Source organism: Eubalaena glacialis, chromosome X (genome assembly GCF_028564815.1).
Source record: "Eubalaena glacialis isolate mEubGla1 chromosome X, mEubGla1.1.hap2.+ XY, whole genome shotgun sequence".
In the NCBI taxonomy this organism is placed as follows: domain Eukaryota; kingdom Metazoa; phylum Chordata; class Mammalia; order Artiodactyla; family Balaenidae; genus Eubalaena; species Eubalaena glacialis.
The window spans coordinates 66,386,040-66,409,993 of record NC_083736.1 but is presented as its reverse complement, the minus strand read 5'-3'; the positions used below and the strand labels follow the sequence as shown (position 1 = coordinate 66,409,993).

At 39.7% G+C, this 23,954-nt stretch overlaps 1 protein-coding gene and 1 pseudogene across 2 annotated transcripts in view; both read left to right on the top strand.

Moving 5' to 3' along the window:
* Window positions 1-23,954, top strand: part of HDAC8 (histone deacetylase 8) — a 236,021-nt gene that overhangs the window by 140,544 nt on the left and 71,523 nt on the right. The window lies entirely within an intron of this gene.
* On the top strand, window positions 8,072-8,475 carry LOC133082451 (eukaryotic translation initiation factor 1-like; annotated as a pseudogene).

The window sequence follows — 23,954 nt, the reverse complement described above, 5'->3', positions numbered from 1 at the left end:
GCCCTGATCACCTTGATTACACTTGGATATTTCCCAAGTCTCCATCAGCAACACATCTACAACCATGTCTTTGTGTTATTTCACTCTCAGAATCATTCTGAGCCTATCTCCAAATTCCCGGGTCACCTTACTGCAGCCTAGACTCTGACTACACTTATTTCTTTAGTTTGATTTATTTTGCCAAGGTCCCATCATAGACAGATTTTTTTTCAAGGTGTTGACAATATTACTGCTTCTTTTGGTGTCTTTGCTACTGCTCTACAAATGTATTTTTTGCAAACAGTATGAGCTAAAGAAGGTATAATAGATGAAATGATAAAATTAGATTATATATATATGTATGTATATATATATGAAAGTGCTTTGAAAGTTAAAAGCACTGAACAAGTGTAAGAGATGATTATTGCTGTAATTTAATAGGTAAAGCCACTGGCTGCTTCAGGCCAGACCTCATAGGATACTCCAGCCGGTCTGCTGTGTAGTTTTTCCACCTCACATTTCTCTCCCATTTTCAGTCACGTGATGATTAAGTCTCTGGGGAATGAATCATGCTGCCAAAGCCACAGAGACTGATTTATAAAGCAGACCTCAAGGTGGTCATTTATAATGAGCAGTATATTAGGCAAGACAAGACTTTCATCAACAGCATAAAGGCCCTCCTGGCCGGTGGGTCGTCCCAGTCAAGAAACCAGTTATACACCATAAAGCTGCTCAGCAAACACCTAATTAGAACAAAAGGAATTGGATAGTCTCCAGAGTTTTGTTCTTCTTTTAATCAAGCCTAGGTACCTGAGAAATTGCCCTTCTCCATACTAGAAATAGTTCTGTCTACAGAAGCAAAGACGCCATTGTCCAAAAATAGACAGTCCTCTCCATGGTCGTTCCTGGAGATGCACTGACAGATTTTCTCTTGTTCACCCATCTCACTTTGCCAGTCATCTAAGTACCTGTCTTTACAACATTACCTCGAGACAATCATGTTACAATTTCTGACATTACAGTTTACCTTAACATTAGTAACATTTTAGGGTGGTCATTTCTTGACACCTTAATATCTCCGTTTCCCAATATACAACGGGTTACCATGGCAGGCAGGCCCCATTGTTTACCACTTCAAAATGTGCTCATCCAACAGTGCCACAAAGAAACTTATGCTTCACTTCTTAAACTTTTTCATCTTTTTCCCCATCTGCCAAATAGCCAAAGTGCACTCTAGTGCCTTTAGGATATTACCAAAAGCTAGTCTGCTGCTTTAGTGCAGAAGTGTGGGTGCTACCTGAAGGCAAAAAGGAATACCTGCAGGTCTGTACCCAGCACCAACTGTTTGGGAACCAGAAATCTAGTCTGCTAAAGTTCAAAGGGAATGGAGAAACCTGAAGCTTAGAAAAGGTAAATGATTCAGTAAAATAGTATATATGAAATTCCTAGCACAGGCCCTCAATAATAGGAAAAAGAAATGAGCAAATTGTCCAAGGTCTCCCAAATAGTGAGTGGTAGGGCCAAAACTCCTCACGTAGTTGTTTCCCCACTAACACAGTGCCTCAAAAGTCATCTTGAAAAATATTTTGCTTTCCATCCTACTTTTCAGAAGTATTTTGTGGGGAAGAGCAGAGAGAAGCATCTGCTCGTATTTCATTGTAGACTGGAACTTGTTGACTTCAGCGTCAGAGTAACTTTCTCTGAAGCCTTCCCTGAGCCCCTTCTTCTGAGCCCCAGTGCCCTTTGATTAAATTCTGCCTTTTATCATCACTTGCACTTCCTTCTCTCCTATTTCTGGCCTCCTGAATATAAACTCTTGAAGTGTCCACTCACTCATCTTTATACGCCTCACAGTGAGGCCCAGTGTAGAGTCTGGCACATAGTAAGTACTCAACAAATTTCTGGTAATTTGAATTGAGTTCCATTAGCTGCAGCTTCTGTGATTCTCCATGATTTTTTGCCTGAGTCCTCTGTCTCCTGTCTCGATTCCTTTTAATAGTTTATACTACGAGCTGGGTGAAACTAGTTATGCTATCCTCAAGATTCCATGGAACTCTTTTCAAAATCTTTTCCTCCATTTTTCTTCACAACTCCATTTTTGGTGAACTCTGCTTCCATCACCCCTTTCATTCATTCATTTGCTCATTCACTCACTCACAAATGCACAGTGAAGTAGACAGAGGGGCCCTACCTTTTAGAACTTGTAACCTCCTGGGAGATCAGCAGTAAACAAATAATAAAATAATTACAGATTGTGATAAGTGCTAAGGAAATAAACAGACGATACCGAGATCAGGACTGACCTCTCTGAGGGGATCAAATCTAGGTCTGAAGTACCAAAGCCATGAAGAACCCAGCCAGACAAAGCTGCATTCCAGGGAACAGCATGTGAAAAGGTAGGAAAGAGCTGGATATGCTCAAGAAAAAGCAGAAAGGTTGTGCGACTGGGGTGTATTGAGTGAGGTGCGGGGGGTGGGATGAGGTCAGAGAGGCAGGCAGGAGCCACGCTATGTAGGAGACTTGTAGGCTGAGGTAAGGCATGTAATCTGACTCTAACTGTAGTGGGGGTCAAAGAGTTTTTAAGCAGAGGAGTAACATAAGCGAATTGACATTTTTAGAAGATGGTGCTGAGTGTTGTGTGGAGGCCACATAATGTGGGGACAAGAGAGGGTGCAGAGACCACTGTCCAGGCTAATACACTGGTCCAGCTGAGGACTGCTGGGGCCTGGACTAGGGTGGTGGCAGTGAAGATGGTATGATTCAAGAGATATTTTTGAAGTAGAATTGAAGGATTCTGGATTTGCTGATAATTTGAATGGGGGACCTCTTTGTTTTACTGTTTAGGAAGGTAAGGCACAGGAAGACTAAGTTGATAGGGAATAATTTTTGTGCTGTAACTGAACCCTGATTTCCTAACTGCTGGTCTCGTGTTCTTTCTCTGCACTACTCTGCTTTTCATAATCTTCAGCAATTCTCACTACCTTTGTGTCTTCTCCCAAATGCAATCATTCACCAAATCCAGCCCCCTCCTTTTCTGTGCCCCCTGAATCTCCTGCCTGCACTTGCCATGCCCATTCTGCTCTGGGTTATTGTGATTGCCTTCTGGCTGGCCTTGCTGCCTCCTTCCAGCCTTGCAGTGCAGGTCATTTTTCATGGCTTCACTTCAACCGTGTCTCTAATAACTCTCCAGAAACTCCCTACTCATTCAAATGAAAATCCAGACTTTGGGCAGTGGCTTCACAGCACTTCCCCAGCTAGGTCCACCCAACCCTTCCTGTTTGCTCTCGTCTCCCATTATAACCCAGCCCACATCTTCAATTTTAGCCTTTTTGTGGCTACCCCTCCCAGCTCTGAGCTATTAGGCCAGCTGCTTTGTGTATGAAATTCCCCTCTTTTGCTCTTTCTTCTTGACTAGCAAGTCATAGATTTTTCCTGAATCATTTCAGTCATTCATTCTTTATTTCACCAAATAATAATTGAGTACCTCCTTTGGGCCGGACACTACTAGCTACTAGGCATGAAAAAATCAGTAGAGATGGTACCTGCCCTCAAGGAGCTTGCAGTCTGTTGGGGGAGGCAGATCTGTAATGAAATAATCACGATGTGTTGTATTAAGTGGCCCAGGGGCTATAGATACAGAATGCTGGAGCTACACACAAGAAGTAGCAACAAACCCTACTGAGGGAAACAAGAAAGGTTTCACAGAGGAGGTGGCATTTGAATTGAGTAGAAAGGTATACAAGTATTTTTGCAGGTGAAGAGAGAGAGTAAGGGCATTCCTGGAAGAAAGAATCCGTTGTTATTTGATAATCATAATAGCTAGCAGGTACTGCTTTTTCAGGTATATGTATACTTGTGATAGGGCGGAATATGCAGGGATTATAGTGAGAGGTTCAGTATGGCTGGAGTATGAGACACATAGAAAAGCATATTGGAAAATGAGAATAGAAGGAGAGATTGGGACAAGATTCTACAAGCAGTAGGAGCCAGGAGAGTTTTTTTTTTTAATTTACTTTTTGGCTGTGTTGGGTCTTCATTGCCGCGTGCAGGCTTTCTCTAGTTGCAGCGAGTGGGGGCTACTCTTCGTTGTGATGCACAGGCTTCTCATTGTAGTGGCTCCTCTTGTTTCAGAGCACAGGCTCTAGGCACATGGGCTTCAGTAGTTGTGGCTCACGGGCTCTAGAGCGCAGGCTCAGTAGTTGTGGCACACAGGCTTAGTTGTTCTGCAGCATGTGGGATCTTCCCGGACCAGGGCTCGAACCCATGTCCCCTGCATTGGCAGGCAGATTCTTAACCACTGCACCACCAGGGAAGTCCCCAGGAGAGATCTTTAAAAGAGGGAGTGTCATGATCAGTTTTGGAACTGTGGCAGCTACAGTTGGTACACAGGTTATAGAACCATGGAGGTGATTACAGAGGTCCCGTGAGAGATGAAGGCTTCAACCAAGGTGAAGGCAGAGGGAACAGAGAAGAGGACATATCTACACTAAGACTGACAGGGTTGGGAGTCTGATTGGACATAGTGGAGTGGGAAAAAGCAGAATCAGGAGATGACTCCAAGATTTCTAACAGGATACCATTAAGTGGGATAGAGAACAGAAGAGGAGGAAAGGGTTTAAGACAGAAGATCAGGAGTTTATTTGGAGCAATTTGAGTTTGAGTCACCAATCAACATACAAGTAGAAAAGTCCAGGAAGCAAATGGGTACAAAAGTGTGGTGCTCAGAAGAAAGCTCGCCACTCACAGCATCTAAAAATTCATCCATTCTCTAAGTGCTATATCTCTTCCTATGTATTCTGAGCGTTATGCTAATTGTACACTTGTCTACCCTAAAAATCAGGGGTCCTCCTCAGTATGAAGCTTATGTCCTTGCAGTAGCCTACAAGACCCAGCATGATCTGCCCTCTATCACCTCTCTGACCTCATTTCCTACTGCTCTGTCCTCCACCACACTGTCCTACTTGCTGTTCTTAGAAGGTATCAGGCACAAGGCACACTCCCACTTCAATATTTTGCACTGGATGTTTCCTCTGCTTAGAATGCTTTACTGTGGATGTTAACATGACTAACTCCTTCAAGTCTTTGCTCAGTTGCAACTTTTTCAATGAGACTTACCCTGACCACCATATTTAATACTATAGCTGCCCATCCCCCCTCCCTGACCACTCACACTTTTTTTTCACCAATAGCACTAATCATCTGCTAACATACAGTGTAATTTACTTATGTATTATGTTTATTGTTTATCAACTCTGTCTCTCCTCTAGAATGTAAGCTTCTTGAGGGCAGAGATTTTTTTCTTTTATTCACTAATATATGTCAAGCACCTAAAACAGTGCTTGGAGCATGATAAACACTCAGTATATATTTATATTTGTTGAATAAATGAATGAGAGTATAGGTTCCTGCATCAGTCTCCCTTCTAAAATTTCTGTTTGCATGGGCCTTGTACCCTCAGGGCCAAATAGAAATATAGGAAGGGGAAATGAGTAGATATAAGAATAACAATGCCATTTGGCAGCCACACATTTCTGGTATATTCAAATAAAGCCTTTCTTAACTGGCCCCTTTCATAGTTTGTATGACTTATTGCTACTGTAGCAAATTACCACGAACTTAGTGGCTTAAAACAGCACAAATGTATTCTCATACAGTTCTGGAGGTTAAAAGTCTAAAATGGGTCACAGGACTACATTCCTTCTGGAGGTTCTAGGGAAGAATCTGTTTTGTTGCCTTTTCCAGCTTCTAGAGGTCTCCTGCATGCCTTGGTTCATGGTTCCTTCCTCCATCTTCAAAGTACATCACTCCAACCTCTGCTTCTGTCACCACATCACCTCTCTGTCTGTGTATTTCCTGCTTTCCTATTTCCCTTATGAAGATCCTTGTAATTACATTGAGTTCACCCATATAATCCAGGATAATCTCCCCATCTCAAGATCGTTAATCATGTCTGCAAAGTCCTTTTTGCCATGTAAGTTAGCATATTCACAGATTCTGGGTATTAGGACTTGGACATCTTCAGGGAGCAAGCATACAGACTAAGACACAGATTGACAAGGGTTTGTTCAAAGGTGTAACCTAGTTCTGAAGACACCACACACCCTGGAGACATGTGTAGATTCAAATGTTCTAGAGCAGCACTATCCAATAAAACTTTCACAATGATGGAAATGGTCTATATCTGCACTGACCAATACGGTACCCACTAGCCACATGTGGTTACTGAGCACTTGAAATGTGGCTAGTGAGATGGAGGAACTACATTTTTCATTTTATTTTATTTTATTTTATTTTCACAAATTTACATTTAATAGCCACATGTGGCTAAGTGGTTACAGTATTGGACAACAGAGGCCTGCAGCTGGGGGGAAGGGACAGAGCGTAAGGAAAATTTTTTGTCTAAGTTTTAACTTTGAGTAGAATTTTTAAAAAAAAATACCTCCCTGAGATTTTATGACACCTGGTTTGGAGATTGAATATATATTATGTGAATGGCACAAAAAACCACAGGCCACGATTTTTAATTTAAAGTGGACCTAGGTTTGTGATGCCTCAAACACCAGGGAAAATCAAATTGAAAGCTTTCATGGGAGAATGCACTGTTACTCTCGGGCCACATGGAAATCCCACAGAGAGTTCTAACAAACTCCTTCACAATCAAAAGTCACAATTTATACAAGAAAACCAACTTCCAGGAGGAAGCAGTCAACAGGGAAAAAAAAAAAGGTAAAACATAACTAGACCCACAAAGATTTTAGATATTTACATTATCATATACAGGATATTAAATAGATATGTTAAATACATTTAAGGAAATAAAAAAGTACAGAGCAAAGAGCAAGAGACTATCAAAAATGACCTGCTACCACATAGCACAGGGAGATCAGCTCGGTGCTTTGTGACCACCTAGAGGGGTGGGATAGGGAGGGTGGGAGGGAGGGAGACACAAGAGGGAAGAGATATGGGGATATATGTATATGTATAACTGATTCACTTTGTTATAAAGCAGAAACTAACACACCATTGTAAAGCAATTATACTCCAATAAAGATGTTAAAAAAAATGACCTGCTAGGTTTGAAAAAGAACTAAATAGAATACCTAGAAATGAAAAATATAATAATTGTTACTAAAAACCTTGATGAAGTTTTATGCATCAGTTGAAGAGAAATTAGGAAACTGGAAAATACATCTGAAAAAATCACACAAAATTCAAAAAAGAGGTACAAAGATGGAAAATATGAGTGCTTAAGGGATATGGAGGATAAAGCAAAAAGGCCCAATATTAATCTCTTTAGAATTCTACAAAGGAATAATAGAAAAGGGGGAGAACCATTCAGATAAATCATAGCTGGAAATTTTCCAGAATTTTGAAAAACAAAAATCTGCAGGTTCGGGAAAACTAAGAAATTCCAGGCAAGATAAATAAAAAGAAATTAATATCTACATGCATCACAGTCAACTGCAGAACACCAGAGACAAAGATAAGATCTTAAAACAAGCTAGAAGGAAAAGACTGATCACATACAAAAGAACAACAATTAGACCAATAGGTGACTTCTCAACAGCAACGTTGGAAGCCATATTATAATATAATGTTGAAAGTGCTTAGAGAAAATAATTTTCATCTTAAAATTATATATACTGTGGGGCTTCCCTGGTGGCGCAGTGGTTGAGAGTCTGCCTGCCAGTGCAGGGGACGCAGGTTCGGGCCCTGGTCTGGAAGGATCCCACATGCTGCGGAGCAGCTGGGCCCGTGAGCCACAACTACTGAGCCTGCGCGTCTGGAGCCTGTGCTCTGCAACAAGAGAGGCCACGATAGTGAGAGGCCCGCGCACTGCGATGAAGAGTGGCCCCGCTTGCCGCAACTAGAGAAAGCCCTCGCACAGAAACGAAGACCCAACACAGCCAAAAATAAATAAATTAATTTAAAAAAAAGAAAAAAAGAAAAAAAAATTATATATACTGTGGCCCACTCACTGAGCCGCCACCGAGGACTCGGCAGCCTCCCCCTCGAGCCCTCTCGCTTCCCAATGCTCTGTCCCCCCCACCCGCCTTCTCCAGCCACCACCTTCTGCAGGCCATTTCCACCGAGGAAAAGGAATCGTATCGTATGTCCGCTATCCAGAACCTCCACTCTTTTGACCCCTTTGCTGATGCAAGTAAGGGTGATGATCTGCTTCCTGCTGGCACTGAGGATTATATCCATATAAGAATTCAACAGAGAAACGGCAGGAAGACCCTTACTACTGTCCAAGGGATCACTGATGATTACGATAAAAAGAAACTAGTGAAGGTGTTTAAGAAGAAATTTGCCTGCAATGGTACTGTACTTGAGCATCCAGAATATGGAGAAGTAATTCAGCTACAGGGTGACCAGCGCTAGAACATATGCCAGTTCCTCATAGAGACTGGACTGGCTAAGGACGATCAGCTGAAGGCTCATGGGTTTTAAAAGCTTCTGGCTCACTGAAGCTTAAGTGAGGATTTCCTTGCAATGAGCAGAATTTTCCTTCTGTCCCTTGTCACAAGTTTAAAAACCTCACAGGGCTTCCCTGGTGGCGCAGTGGTTAAGAATCCGCCTGCCAATGCAGGGGACACGGGTTCGAGCCCTGGTCTGGGAAGATCCCATATGCCGTGGAGCAACTAAGCCCGTGCGCCACAACTACTGAAGCCTGCATGTCTAGAGCCTGTGCTCCACAACAAGAGAAGCCACCGCAATGAGAAGCCCGTGCACCACAACGAAGAGTAGCCCCCGCTTGCTGCAACTAGAGAAAAGCCCGCGCAGCAACAAAGACCCAACTCAGCCAAAAATAAATAAATAAATTAAAAAAAAAAAAAAAAAAAACCTCACAGCTTGTATAATGTAACCATTTGGGGTCTGCTTTTAACTTGGACTAGTGTAACTCCTTCATGCAATAAGCTGAAAAGAGCCAAAAAAAAATTATATATACTGTGAAACTGTCTTCAGAGAATAAAGGCAACATAAAGGTATTTTAATATAAAAAAAATTTTAAAGCATTTACCACCAACATTTGTCACTGAATAAGGAAAATTATCCAAAAAAGAAGTTCCAAGATATACAAAAGAACTTTAAGTAGAAAACAAAAGTTAAACATGTGGGTAATATTAGTAATTTATAATTTGTGGGATTAAAAGAAGACAAAAAACACAGAATTTAAAGGCTTCACAATAGCAACTCATGTTGTTGAGGATTAGAGTCAAAACATTCTAGGGGTCCCTTTGAGAAGAGGGTACATATGTTAATTAACTCTAGGTTTTATTGAATTAAGTAAGCATGTTAGAATTTCAAAGATAGCCACTAAAAGAAGAGAAAAAGAATGAATATCTTCCAAAGTAATAGAAGTGGAAAAGTGGAACAAGAAAAAATCAATTGATTCAAAAGAGGAAAAAACACAGCAAAACTGGAATGCATGGAATAAAATAAGACAATACAAATAAATCCAAATATATAGTTTTTTTCTTAAAATACAGTTTTAGAAATTTAAAAACACTTTAAAATAACTCTTTGGGTCAAAGAAGAAATCTTAATGGAAATTAGAAAATATTTAGAAATGAGCTTGTATGTTGCACCTAAAGTGGTGGTTACAGGGCTGTTTATAGCCTTAGGAGAGTATATTAAAAAGGAACAGGGAGTTCCCTGGTGGCCAGGCTTTCACTGCCATGGCCAAGGTTCGATCCCTGGTCGGGGAACTGAGATCCCACAAGATGTTCAGTGCGGCCAAAAAAAAAAGGAAGAAAGGCTGAAAGTTAATGAGCTAAGCATTCAACTTAAGAAGTTAGATAATAAACAATAGAATAAATCCAAAGAAAGCAGAAGGAAGGAAATAATAGACACAAAAGCAAAAATTATTAAAATATAAAACAAAGGTAAGTAGAGAAGATCACCAAAGCCAAGAATAGCAAGAGTCTATGGCATTTGAGCCATGACTCACTTCCTTATCACAACTCCCCCCACCCCACCTCTGCTTTGCAGAATCTCTACCCCAAACTCACTACTCTGGGCAGATGCAGCCAAGAGGATGGAGGTTCCTTCCTGCTGCAGTACCCAGTCTGGGGTTATGATTTCAGCAAGGGAAGGGCAGGCTGCTGGAATTTTTCATCTCTCCCAGCTCCATGTTGCAGAAGCTCAAGTCCAAGCAGGCTTGGTCAAGAAAACCAGATCTCTTTTCCTCCACCCAGCTCCCACTCTAACCTGGGCAAAACTTTTTGGCCAACCCAATATAAACCCTGAACTGTGATAGTAGCCTCCAAACCACAGAGATATCCAATGATAAAGGTTAAAAATCTAACTGACTTGGGAGGCTTAAGCACAACCTTGACAATAAATGGCTTGTGCCAACCCAGGAGTAACCCCTAGGTAGTCAAGCAAAGAAATTTAAAACAAGGGGAAAAAATGAGAGCAGGGACATCAAGCTTTACACTATAGGGAGGATAAACTTTACAATGTTCATTCAAGTTATCAAACAAATAACCAAGAAATTAAAAGCCACCAGCCTGGGGTGGGGTGGGGAATCAGTATCCCATAGTTCCTACCATATATTGTCTACAATGTCCAGATTTCAACAAAAAAATTATGAGAAAAGTAATTTTTTCCTGCCCCTCCTCCAAAAAACAGGAAAATATGACCCATACACAGAAGGAAAAAATAAGAAAAGAAAAGCAATAAAAATACTCTCTTTAAAGAGGCTCAAGTGGAGGATGTAGCAGACAGAGATTTCAAAACAATTGTTATAAGTATGCTCAAAGAACTAAAGGTAGCTATGCTTAAAAGAAGTAAAGGAATGTGTGATGGCAATGTCTCAATAAATATAAATTATCAATAAAGAAATGGAAATTAGGGCTTTCCTGGTGGCACAGTGGTTAAGAATCTGCCTGCCAATGCAGGGGACATGAGTTCGAGCCCTGGTCCAGGAAGATCCCACATGCCGTGGAACAACTAAGCCATGCACCACAACTACTGACCCTGCGCTCTAGAACCCACGAGTCACAACTACTGAAGCCTGTGCACCTAGAGCCTGTGCTCCGCAACAAGAAAAGCCACCACAATGAGAAGCCCATGCACCACAACGAAGAGTGGCCCCTGCTCACCGCAGCTAGAGAAAGCCCGCACACAGTAACAAAGACCCAATGCAGCCAAAAATAAAATAAGTAAATTTATTTTAAAAAAAAAGAAAGAAAGAAATGGAAATTATAAAAAAGAACCAAATGTATATTCTGGAGTTGAAAAGTATAGTAACAAATGAAAAAATTGCTAGAGGGGGCTCTACAGTAGATTTGAGTTGGCAGAAGAAAGAATCAGTCCACTTGAGGATATAACAGTAGATATTATGCAATCTGAAGAACAGAGAGAAAAACTGAAGATGAACAGAGCCTCAGCGAAATGTGGGATATAAATAAGTGCATCAATATATGCATAATTGGAGTACTAAAAAGAGAGGAAAGCATTAAAAGGACAGAAAAAGATATTCAAAAAAATTGCTGAAAACTTTTCAAATTTCTTATTTTCTCCTTTTTTTTTTTTCTCCTTTTTTTTGGCCACACTGCCTGCACAGCTCACAGGATCTTAGTTCCCTGGCCAAGGATCAAACCTGGGCCCCAGCAGTGAAACCACAGAGTCCTAACCACTGGACCACCAGGGAATTCCAAAATTTCTCAAATTTGATAAAAAAAAAACTTTACACACCCAAGAAACTCAATTAATTCTAAGTAAACCCAAAGAGATCATACCCAGTATCATCATAGTAAAATGTTGAAAAACAAAAAGAAAATCTTGAAAGCAGGAAGAGAAAAAAAACACATCACATACAGGGGAACCCCCATAAGATTAACAGCTGACTTCCCATCAGAAGCAATGGAGTCAAGAAGGATGATATAGTCAAACTACTGACAGTTTAAAAAGAAAAACACACCAAGAATCACATATCTAGCAAAAATGAAGGTGAATTAAAGACATTCCCAGATGAAAAAAAAAAAAACCAGAGAATTCATTGCTAGGATACCTTTCTTAAAAGGAATACTAAGTGAGGTTCTTCAGGCTGGAAGCACGTGATGTCAGACAGTAATTTGAATGCACATGAAAAACAAGGAATACTTGTGAAGGTAATTATGTGGGTAATTAGAAAAGACAGTATAATTGCATATTTCTTCCCCTTTCCCCTCTTGACTGATTTAAAAATCAATTACATAAAACAATATGAATATGATTGTATTGTTGGGACTATAATATATAGAAACATAACATATTTGACAATAACAGCACAAAGGAAGGGAATGGGAAGAAAGCTGTATTGAAATAAGGAAATGACAATAATGGTAATTCCAATCCACAGAAAGAAATGGAAAGAACCAGAAGAGTAAGAATGTTAGTGAACACTATAAATATATATTTACTCTCTTCTCTCAGTCTTTATTTATTTATTTATTCGTTTATTTATTTATTGTATTTTGGCTGCACTGTGCAGCATGAGGGATGGTTCCCTGACCAGGGATCAAATCTGGGCCTCTGCAGTGTAAGGGCCAAATCCTAACCACTAGGCCATCAGGGAACTCCTCTCAGCCTTTTTAAAAGACATAAAATTATATAAAGTAATAATTACAGCCATATATTGTTGGATTTATTACATATATAAATATATATGTATGTATGACAGTAATATCAAAAAGGGGGAGGCAATGAAGCTATATAAAATGTCTATATTTCACTAGAACTAAGTCAGTATAAATCTGAAGTAGATTCTAATAAGATGTATATTATAAGCCCTAGAAAAACCACAATGAAAATAACTCAAAAATAAATAATTTTAAAAATCATGAAAGGAATTAAAATGTTACATGAGAAAATATCCACCTCATACTAAGGAAGATAACAAATAAACAAAGACATGTGACATATAGAAAACAAAAACCAAAATAGCAATGTAAATCCAAGCATATAAATAATAACAATAAATGTGACTGAATTAAACAATCCAATCGAAAGAAAGATATTATCAGACTGGATTTTAAAAAAAGACAAGGTCCAACAATATGCTGTCTACAGAAGGCACACTTTTCATCCAAAGGCACAAATAGGTTGAAAGTAAAAGGATCAAAAATGATATTCCATGCAAACAACAACCCTAAAAAGCTGGAGTGGCTAAACTAATATCAAAATATAGACTTTATAGGGAATTCCCTGGCTGTCCAGTGGTTAGGACTCCATGCTTCCACTGCAGGGGGCATGGGTTCAATCCCTGGTCAAGGAACTAAGATCCCACATGCCACACGATGTGGCCAAAAAAAAAAAAAAGGAAAAAAATATATAGACTTTATAACAAAAAAAATTACTAGAGATGAATAAGGACATTTCATAATGATGGAAGGGTCAATCCATCAGGAAGATACAATTATAAACGTATATGTACCTAACAACAGAGTCCCAAAATACATGAAACAATAATTGACAGACTGGACAGAGTGGAAGAGAGAAATAGACAAACAATAATAGTTTGAGAATTCAATGCCCACTTTCCATAGTGGATAGAACACCTAGGCAGAAGATCAAGGGAATAGAAGACTTAACCTAAACTAGACCTGACATAGATCTATGGAACACTCCACTGGAAAACAACAGGATAAACATTCGTCTCAAATGCACATGGAACAGTCTCCAGAATAGACCATAGGCTAGGCCATAGAGCATAGAAGGAGTGAAATCATACAAAGTATGTTTTCTGACCACAATGAGATGAAAGTAGAAATCAATAACAGGGAAATTTGGGAAATTCACAAATATGTGGAAATTAAAAAGCACACTCCTGAAATGACCAGTGGATCATAGAAAAAACCACAAGGGAGGGACTTCCCTGGTGGCACAGTGGTTGAGAATCCATGTGCCAATGCAGGGGACACGGGTTCAATCCCTGGTCCAGGAAGATCCCACATGCTGCAGAGCAACTAAGCCTGTGCACCACAACTACCGAGCCTGCACTTTAGAGCCCGTGAGCCACAACTACTGAACCCACGCACCACAACTACTGAAGCCCATGTGCCTAGAGCCTGTGCTCTGCAGCAAGAGAAGCCACCGCAATGAGAAGCCCGCGCACCACATCGAAGAGTAGCCCCTGCTCGCCACAACTAGAGGAAGCCCACACACAGCAACGAAGACCCAGCACAGCCAAAAAAAAAATTTTTATATTAAAAAAAAAAACACAAAGGAAAATAGAAAATAATTTGTGATGAAGGAAAATGAAGAAACAACATACCAAAATGTATGAGATGTAGCTAAAGCAGTGCTCAGAGGGAAATTTGTGGCTATAAACACCTATGTTAAAAAGAAAGATCTCAACTCAATACCCAACCTTTCATCTTATGAAATCTGAGAAAGAAGAGCTAACTAAATCCAAAGCAAGGATAAGGAAGGAAATAACAAAGATTAGAGAGGGAATAAATGAAAAAGAAAAAATAGAAAATCAATGAAACCAAAACTTGTTCTTTGAAAATGCCAACAAACATTTAGCTAAAAGAGCTAAAATGACTAAGAAAAAAGAGGCAAGACTCAAATAACTAAAATCAGAAATGAAAGTGGAAGCATTACTACCAATTTTACAGAAATAAAAAGGATTATACTACAACTCAATAGCAAAAAAATAAAATCCAATTTAAAAATGGGCAGAGGATCTGAACAGATATTTTTTCAAAGAAGACATACAGATGGCCAACAGATACACGAAAAGTTGCCCAACATCACTAATCATCAGGGAAATGCAAATCAAAACCACAATGAGATATCACCTCACACCTGTTAGAATGGCTATTACCAAAAAAGACAAATGTTGGAGAGGATGTAGAGAAAAGGGAACACTTGTACACTGTTGGTTGGATTGTAAATTGGTGCAGCCATTATGGAAAGCCATTATGGAGATTCCTCAAGAAATTAAAAATAGAGCTACCATATGATCCAACAATTCCACTTCTGGGTATTTACCAAAAAAAAAATGAAAACACTAATTCAGAAAGATATATACACCCCCATGTTCACTGCAGCATTTTTTACAATAGCCAAGATATAGAAACAACCCAAGTCTTCATCAGTGGATGAAGATGTGGTATATACAGTCATCCCTCAGTCTCCTTAGGGGATTGGTTCCAGGACACCCCACAGGTACAAAAATCCACGAATGCTCAAATCCCTTATATAAAAAGGCATAATATTTGCATATAACCTACGCACATCCTCCTGTATACTTTAAATCATTTTTAGATTACTTGTAATACCTAATACAGTGCCAATGCTATGTAAATAGTTGCCAGCATGCTGCAAATTCAAGTTTTGCTTTTTGGAACTTTATGGAATAAAAATATTTCTAATGTTTTTGATCCATGATTGGTTGAATCTGTGGATGTGGAACCCAGTGATACAGAGGGCTGACTGTGTATACAATGGAGTACTATTCCACCGTAAAGAGCAGGAAATCTTGCCATTTGTGACACCCTGGACGGGCCTGGAGGGCATTGTGCTAAGTGAAATAAGTCAGAGAAAGACAAATATCACATGATCTCATATGTGGAATCTAAAAAAACAAAAACAAACAAACAAAAAATAACCAAGCTCATAGATACAGAGAACAAATTGCTGCTTGCCAGAGGAGGGGGCTGGGGGATTGGCATAGATGAAATGGGTGAGGAGAGTGAAAAGGTACAAATTTCCAGTTATAAAATAAGTCATGAGGATGTAAAGTATAGCATGGTGACTATAATTAATAACACTGTATTGCATATTTGAAGTTGCTAAGAAAGTAGGTCTTAAAAGTCCTCACTGCAGGAAAAAAAATTTTCTAACTATGTTAAAAAAAGGGTTATAAGAGGAATACTATGAATAATTTTATGCCAGCAAATTATATAATGTAGATGAAATAGGAAAATTCCTAGAAAGGCACAAACTGCCAAAACTTAAGATTCAAGAAGAAATAGAAAATCTGCATAGGCCTGTATCAATTAAACAGATTGGATTAGTAATCAAAAACTTCCCACCAAAGAGAGGTCCAGGACCAGTTGGCTTCACTGGTGAATTCTACCAAATGTTTAAAGAAGAATCAAAAGCAATCCTTCCAAACTCTTCCAAAAAATAGAAAATAAGGGAACATTTCCTAACAATTTTGTGAGGTCATAATTACTTCAGATTTCAAAACTTTTTACAAAGTGAAACTAATCAAAACAGTGTGGTATTGACATAAGGGTAGAGGTATAGATCAATGGAATAGAATTGAGAGTCCAGAAATAAACCCTCATATTTATGGTCAATTGATTTTTGGCAAGGGTGCCAAGACAATTCAGTGGGGGAAAGAATAGTCTTTTCAGAAATGGTTGTCTACATGCAAAAGAATGAAGTTGGGCCTCTACCTAACAACATGTGTAAAAATTAACTTAAAACACATCAAAGACCAAAATTTAGTGCTGAAACTATAAAACTCATAGAAAACGTTGGTGTAAATCTTCATGACCTTGTATTAGGCAATGGTTCCTTAGGTACAACACCAAGAACATAAGCAACAAAAGGAAAAAAATAGATAAATTGGACTTCATCAAAATTAAATACATACATTGGAATTCATTGAAATTCCTTTCTGCTACAAGCGATATCTTCAAGTAAGTGGAAAGACAGCTCATAGAAGTAGAGAAAATATTTGCAAATCATATATCTGATATGGGACTTGTATCTAGAATATATAAAGAACTCTTACAACTCAATAATAGAAGACAAATAACTCAATTTAAAAATAGGCAGAGGATCTGAATAAACATTTCTCCAAAGAAGATATACAAATAACCAACAAGGACGTGAAAAGATGTCCAACAATATTAGTCGTCATGGAAATGTAAATCAAAAACACAGTGAGTTAACAATTTCCCACTCACTAGGATGGCTAGAGTCAAAATGACAGATAACAATAAGTGGTGGCAAGATGTGGAGAAATGGAACCCTCACACACTACCTACTAGTGGGAATGTAAAATGGTACAGCTGTTTTGGAAAACAAGCTGGTAGTTCTTCAAAAGCTAAAACATAGAGTTACATTATGACTCAGCAATTCCACTCCTGTACACCCAATGAAAACATATGTCCACACAAAAACTTGTACACAAATGTTCATAGCATTGTTCATATTGGCCCAAAAAGTAGAGGCAACCCAGACGTCCATCAACTGATCAATATATAAATAAAATGTTGTATATTCATACAATGGAATATTATTTGGCAATAAAGAGGAATGAAGTACCTGAAGACCACAAATTCTATGATTCCATTCATATGAAATGTCGAGAATAGGCAAATGTATAGAGACAAAAAGTAGATTAGTGGTTGCCTAGGGCGACATGAGGTGAGGGGATGGAGAATGACTGCTAATGAGTACTGGTTTCTTTTAGGGGGAACAAAAATATTATAAAAGTAGATTGTAGTGATGGTCACACCACTCATGAATATACTAAAATATATTGAATTATATACTATGAATAGTTAAATTGTATGGTATGTAGATTACATCTCAGTAAAGCTGTTTCTTAAAGAGATAATGGTGGTTTGAACTAGTGTGGTATCAGTGTAGATCGTGCGAAGTGATAAGAATCTGTATATATTTTGAAGGTAGAGGAGGATTTTCTGACATATTGTGAGTGCTGTGAGAGAAAGCAAGGGCTCAAAGATTTTGCTCTGAGCAACTGGAATGATGGAGTGAGCAACTGAGAGAGAGACTGTGGGAAGCTCAGTTTCGGGTAATAAGAGTTCAGTTTGGACATGTTGAGTTGGAGATGTCAAGCAGGAGGAAGGAATATATATATTCCTTCCTTACACACACACACACACACACACACACACACACACATGCGAATGATAGCTCCAGAGAGCGAGTTGAACTAGCATTGCAAAATAGGGTGTTAGTTAGCATATGGATAGAACTTAAAACCATGAGAATGGATGTGATCACCAAGGGAGTGTGGATAGCTAGAGAAGAGAAGAGGTCTAAGGACTGGCCCCTGGAACAGTCCAACATTAAAATGTTGGGGAAATGAGGAAGAACCAGCAAAGAAGACTGAGAGGGAATAACCAGTGAGGTAAGAGGAAAATCAAAAGTGTGTGCTGTCCTGGAAGCCAAGGGAAGAAGTGTTTTGAGGAGGAGGGAGTGACCAACTATGTCATACGCTGCTGAGAAATCAAGTGAGATGAGGACTGAGATGTGACCATTGGACTTAGTAACTGTGTAGTCATGGGTGACCTTGCCAGGAACAATTTTGATGTAGCTAAGTGAAAAAGTCTGATTGGAATACATTTAAGAGAGAATATAAGGAGATAAGTCATTTCTATAAACCAACAACAAGAATCGAAACTGCAATTTTTAAAAAGATACTGTAGCAATAAAAATATAAGGTATCTATGTAGAAAATCTAACAAAAGATGTGTCAGAGATCCTCTATGGAGGAAATTATAAAACTTTATTGAAATAGAGAGCCATGTTCTGTACAGGTAGGGCTACTCAATATTGTAAAGATATCCTTTTCCCTGAATCAATCATAGTCAGTATAATTCCAATCAAAATCCCAATAGGGTTTTTCATGGAATGTGACAAGTTGGTTCTACAATTTATATGGGAGTGCAAAGAAAAGCCAAGGCATTCTTGAAGAACAAGGTAGAAAAACTTACTCTATCAGATATTAAGATTTATCATACAGCTATAGTACTTAAGAGAGTAATACTGGCACAGAGGTTTGACAAATAGGCCAATGGAACAGAATAAAAAACTCAAAAATAGACTTATACCTGTTTGAAAATTTGATGTATGACAGGTAGCATTGCAGATCAGTGGGGGAAATGATTAATTCTATAATAACTAGTGTTGGGAAAATTGGTTAGCCATAAAGAAATAATAAAATTAGATTCCCATCTCACATCAAACACAAAAATCAATTCTGGGTATACTAAATACTTTAAACTTTTAGAAGAAAATATAATTCAGAGGTTATCAACTGGTAGTACCTCCACCCAGGGAACATTTGAAAATGTATGGGAGTGTTTGGGATTGTTATAATGACAGGAATAGTGCTAAAGGCATTTGGTACCCAGGGTCCAGGGATGCTAAAGTGTCCTGTAATGTAAGAGCCAGCCCCACATAAAGAATAAGTGCCCTGCCCCAAATGCCAGTAAACTCTTGGTCACAAAGAAACATTATGACAGGAGAATTTCTCTGTGATATTGGGATAAGGGAGAATTTCTTTAAAGAAATACAAAAAGCACCAACCATAAAGGGAGAAAGTAATAAAGTCAATGACATTAAAATGAAGTACCTCTTTTCACCAAAAAACCCCAGAAAGTGAAAAGACAAGGCACAAAGTGGAATACCATATTTAGCGCTCATATAACTGACAATGTATTAGTATTTGAAATATACAAATTTCATATACCAATACATAAGAAATAAAATCTGGAAGAAAAATGAGCAAAAGATATAAACAAGCCTTTCACAGAAGAGACATGAAAAGGTGCTCAACCTCATTAGTAATCAGGGAAATGCAAAATAAAACCACAAGGAATTAACACAACATTGTAAGTCAACTATACTTCAATAAAAATAAAAAAAAAGGAATGACCAAAAAAGAATAACATCACGAAATTCCATTTTAATCCACCAGATTGCAAAAAATGATGTAAGTTAAATAATCCTAAGTGTTAGTGAGGATGTGGAGCAGTTAGTGAGGATGTGGAACACTTACACTTCTGGTGGGAGTGTGTATTGAAAGACCGATTCGGGAAACGATTTGGCATTATCTAACAAATTTGAACATGTGTGTACTTTACAACTGACTGATTCCACTCCTAGAAACAGACCTTAGAGAAACTTGGGCAAGTGTACTGTAAAGAAAGTTTATAGCAATGTTTAGAATAGGAAAAAAAAAAAAAAACTAGAAACAACAGATGTTCATCAACAGTAGCGTGTCTCTCTTGTAGTAGACTTAACAGTGAAATACTAGGCAGCAATGAAAAGGAATAAAACACCACTGCAGATAACCATGGGAGAGGTTCTCAGGCACGATTCTGAGTAAAAACAAATTGCAAAAAAATTTAGCATGATACCAATATTTACAGTTTGAAACCAAGCAAAACTAAAGAGTTTGTTGCTTAGGGATACCCGTATATGTAGGAAGATGATGAAGAAATGCAAGGGAGTGACTTAAGTTCATGATCGTGGGTACCTCTGGGAGAAAGGCAGGGTGGTGGGCTGCAGAGGAGCCTGCAGGGAGCCGCAGTGGCGCTGGTAATGTTCTGTTAAGGCAGCTGGTGGGCTCACAGGTGTTGATTCTATTATTATGCTTCATGACATATATTAAGTATATTTCAGGTAGAAATTACATACAAATATGATTTACATATATTAAGCATTTTGTGTATATATCAATTGCATCATTTCTTTAAATGAAGAATGGAGAAGGAGGGGATTCTCCCGCTCCTTCTGAAACTTTCAGGCTACAAGCTGCAGAAGAGAAAAAAACTCTTAAGCAGTTGCCTCTGTTCACAGCAGCAGTGTTGCCTTTGGGGGCACAGTGCTCCCCGGTCTCCTCGTCCTGCGGGCCTTGGAGCCAAAGGTAGGCTGCAAATGGCAGGATGGCCCTTTCCCAGCTGGGTCAGGAGTACAGGAATAAGCACTCCCTCTCTCATGATCAAGGCTGTGCTCAGTCACCGGGCCTGCCAACATTGTCATGGGATAGCAATTGAAACAGCCAGGAGGAAAACACACAGACTTTGCCAAGGCAGATACATTTGGGGGTCTCTGAAGGTGGGGGTGGGAGAGCGGACAGGAAACATGGAGCCAGTAGAGAGAGGTCAGGCTGCTTTCAATGGCTCGTGTGACCCTGGGCAATTCACTTCCCTTCTCCAGGCTCCAATTCCTCCCCAGTCTTCTTTGGGGTTTAACTGGAACATACTTTATAAAGTTGCTTCCAGCCCGAACACCCAAGGATTCCAATTCTAAGGCCACTTGAGGGGAAAACGTTTGCACATTTACACTCCTAGTCTCCAGATTGGTGAATAATTAAGCTCCTCTCTATTGATCAGAGCTGCTGACAGTAGTGCTGAGTTGGCTCTCTGGTAGTGTGGAAAAACAAACCCACGTGCAGCTACAAATGGCCATTCTGAAGTAAGAAACCCCCATTTACACAATTAGCCTTGAGAATATAAATAGAAGTAGAAGCAAAACTGTCCCCAAGCCTGTGCAAGCCTGTCCTCCCTCCTCCAGACTGCCTTTGACAACAGAGGTTTCTGTCTCTTCGTTCACAGCCTTCCTTTGGCGTTCTTCCCCACGTGCATGTTTTGAGGGGGGAAAAAACTCCCGTCTTTGTCAAGTTTTCCCCACTTAACCTCCCTTACCTCTACATTTTTCCTCGTTTTAAACCAACCACCATCTCTACCAGAAGAGACTTGTATGAGTAAAATGAGCTTTGTCATTTGGGGGTTGGACTAAGGGTTAAATTAAAGAGACAGCTGTCTATACAACTGGCTAGAATGAGGGGAGGGCTCGGCTGCATTTGTGCCAGCTGCTTCTTACTTTTATTCCTTCCTGCTGTTTGTCTCCCTTCCACCCCTCTGGCCAGGGCTGCTGAGCAGCAAGCCTCCCCGAGCTACTGGGAAGTTTCAAGTAGTGAGCTGGGGCTAAGGGGACCTAACGTCCTCCTGTCATAACTTCCCCTAGACAAAAGATGTTTAGGTCTCAAACTTGGAACTGGAAAGGAAATTGAAAATGTACAAGCCACTTTTCCATCCCTTGTAGATAATCACCTTCCCCTCCTTCAAAATCTTCTAGGCTTGTTTAAAGCCATCTTTTGCTCTTAGCGCTTTTTTCTTTCCCTTGCACTGTAGTTTTTTTGTTTTGTTTTTCTTAGCAGCACTTTTGAGGAACTGCTTTTCTAAAGGAAAGAGAGACTATGTGTTACTCTGGGTGAGTCACTGTTCTTTAGTCAATGCTGGTGAGAATCTCAAAGATTAACAAAGATTGCCAAGGGTGGCTGCGGTCCAGTACCCAAACGCTCACATAATTTGCCCCCCTTTCCATTTTAGGGTGAAAATAATCATGGACAAGAGGGGGAGGGGACTTATGTGAATAAATAAGATACTGTTTTACAGCCAAGGCAACATTTCAGATTCTCAGCTGGCAGAAGAATTCTTGAGGCTGATCTGTAGTGAAAGCATGAGCAAACTGCTAAATGGAATGCAAAGAGAACCCTGGGCTTAATCTCCGTTCCAGTCAGTCTACAGAGGAGTCTCAGAGCAGTACTATTCCTGGAAGGCGAAGTGCTTACCCACACACTGCCCCACCCCCAGCGTGAGAAATCCAGGGCCTCCAGGACTGTGCCAGCACCCTGGCTCTTATTTCTGCAGTCCAGTTGCTTTGGTGAAATAGGAGTGTACACTGCCTCTCCATGAAAGGACCACTCTGAAAGCGATTTATAAACTGTAAAGTACCAGGGGACGTCAGGTGGCCCTGTCACTCACCCATTCTGTTGTATACTGCACTCCTTCAGTTGTCTTTTCTCATTATTGGACAAAAACCACAGAATTTTGTGGTGAGAGGTCAGGCCCTGCATATAATCAATCATGCACAAGTCCCAAGGCATAGAAGCATAAATCGGCCTTAATTCTGGATTTCCCAGTCTACACATGGAGAGCATTTGCCAGCCAGCAACCTCACAAAGACGTCATAGAATGGTCAAGGAATGACCCTAAGAAAGCTTTTGGTGGGGAGATAGCTTTAAAGCTTCTTGAAGGAAAAACTCTCAATTTCAAAATGCTGTTATTACTCCTGCATTGAAGTAAAAGCCCTGGTGTTCATATAGCCTTTGATTCCAATGTCAAATATCTGATGACTCCTCACGACTTTGCTGTGAGGTGGAGAGAAGGCAGTCGTGCCGTGGTCGCTGTCTTCAGTGGGAGGCTCTGCCCACAGTGACCGGATGGTAAGATCAAAGAGCCAAGGCCCATCCACTTCATGGACTGGTGACTCCTTGGACTGTATTAAAGGACTTCCATCTCTGGCTAGAACCTCACCCAGACTCTATATTTAGTAAACAAAGGAACTTGAAATTTGTAATAAAATTAAATAAAAAAACAAGAACTTCATCATTCCATTCACCCATCTGCCCATTGTTTATTTTGAGTGTGTACTTAACAGCACTTTCCAGAACAGAGTAATCCCTACGTAGAGACAAAGATGGCTCTAATACCAGGGCAGTGGTGGGGGGGGGGGAGGAACGTTGCATTCCTTCCCTCCCCATCCTCCTTTTCCCAGAGCCCATCCAGCTGACAGGTGCCAGAAGGGAAGAAATGTTAGCAAATGTTAGTTTCCAGCCCCAAAGAAGCTGTCACAAAAAGGAGACAGAACAAGGCAGCCTATAAAATCCTTCAATTGAGGGATGTAGCGAGACCTATCTAATTACACAAGATTAGAAACGGTTTAACTTGTTGAGAATGTGCTACATGTGAAATGAAATAAAATGACACCTCTGGCACCCTGTAATGATACTGTGTTGGGAGGAAAGCACAAAGGATTTGTTCACGCTATATCAGTAACACCAGCTTTTCTCATCCAACATTTTCGACACATCTGGTTTTAATATGGTGGTCTAAGTGAAGTAAGTTAACTTTTCACCCACTGTTCTGGCCCTCCTTTTCTTTCTTCACTGTACACTTCCATTTGTGTTGGCATTGTCCATCTCTCACCCATCCCTCCCCAAGCTAACAGACGTGGAAGAGGATTGTGCTGAGAAACTTGGCTTATCTCTGGGCTTTTGATTATTTTACTGTTCAAACAGTGCTAACAATGATTTGAAAACAAGACTGGTCTTTGTTCCAGCTAAATACAACAGAGTTTAGCTTTGGCCTTCTACTTAATATGTTCAACTACCAATGCTGAATAAGAACTCCCTAAGTAAT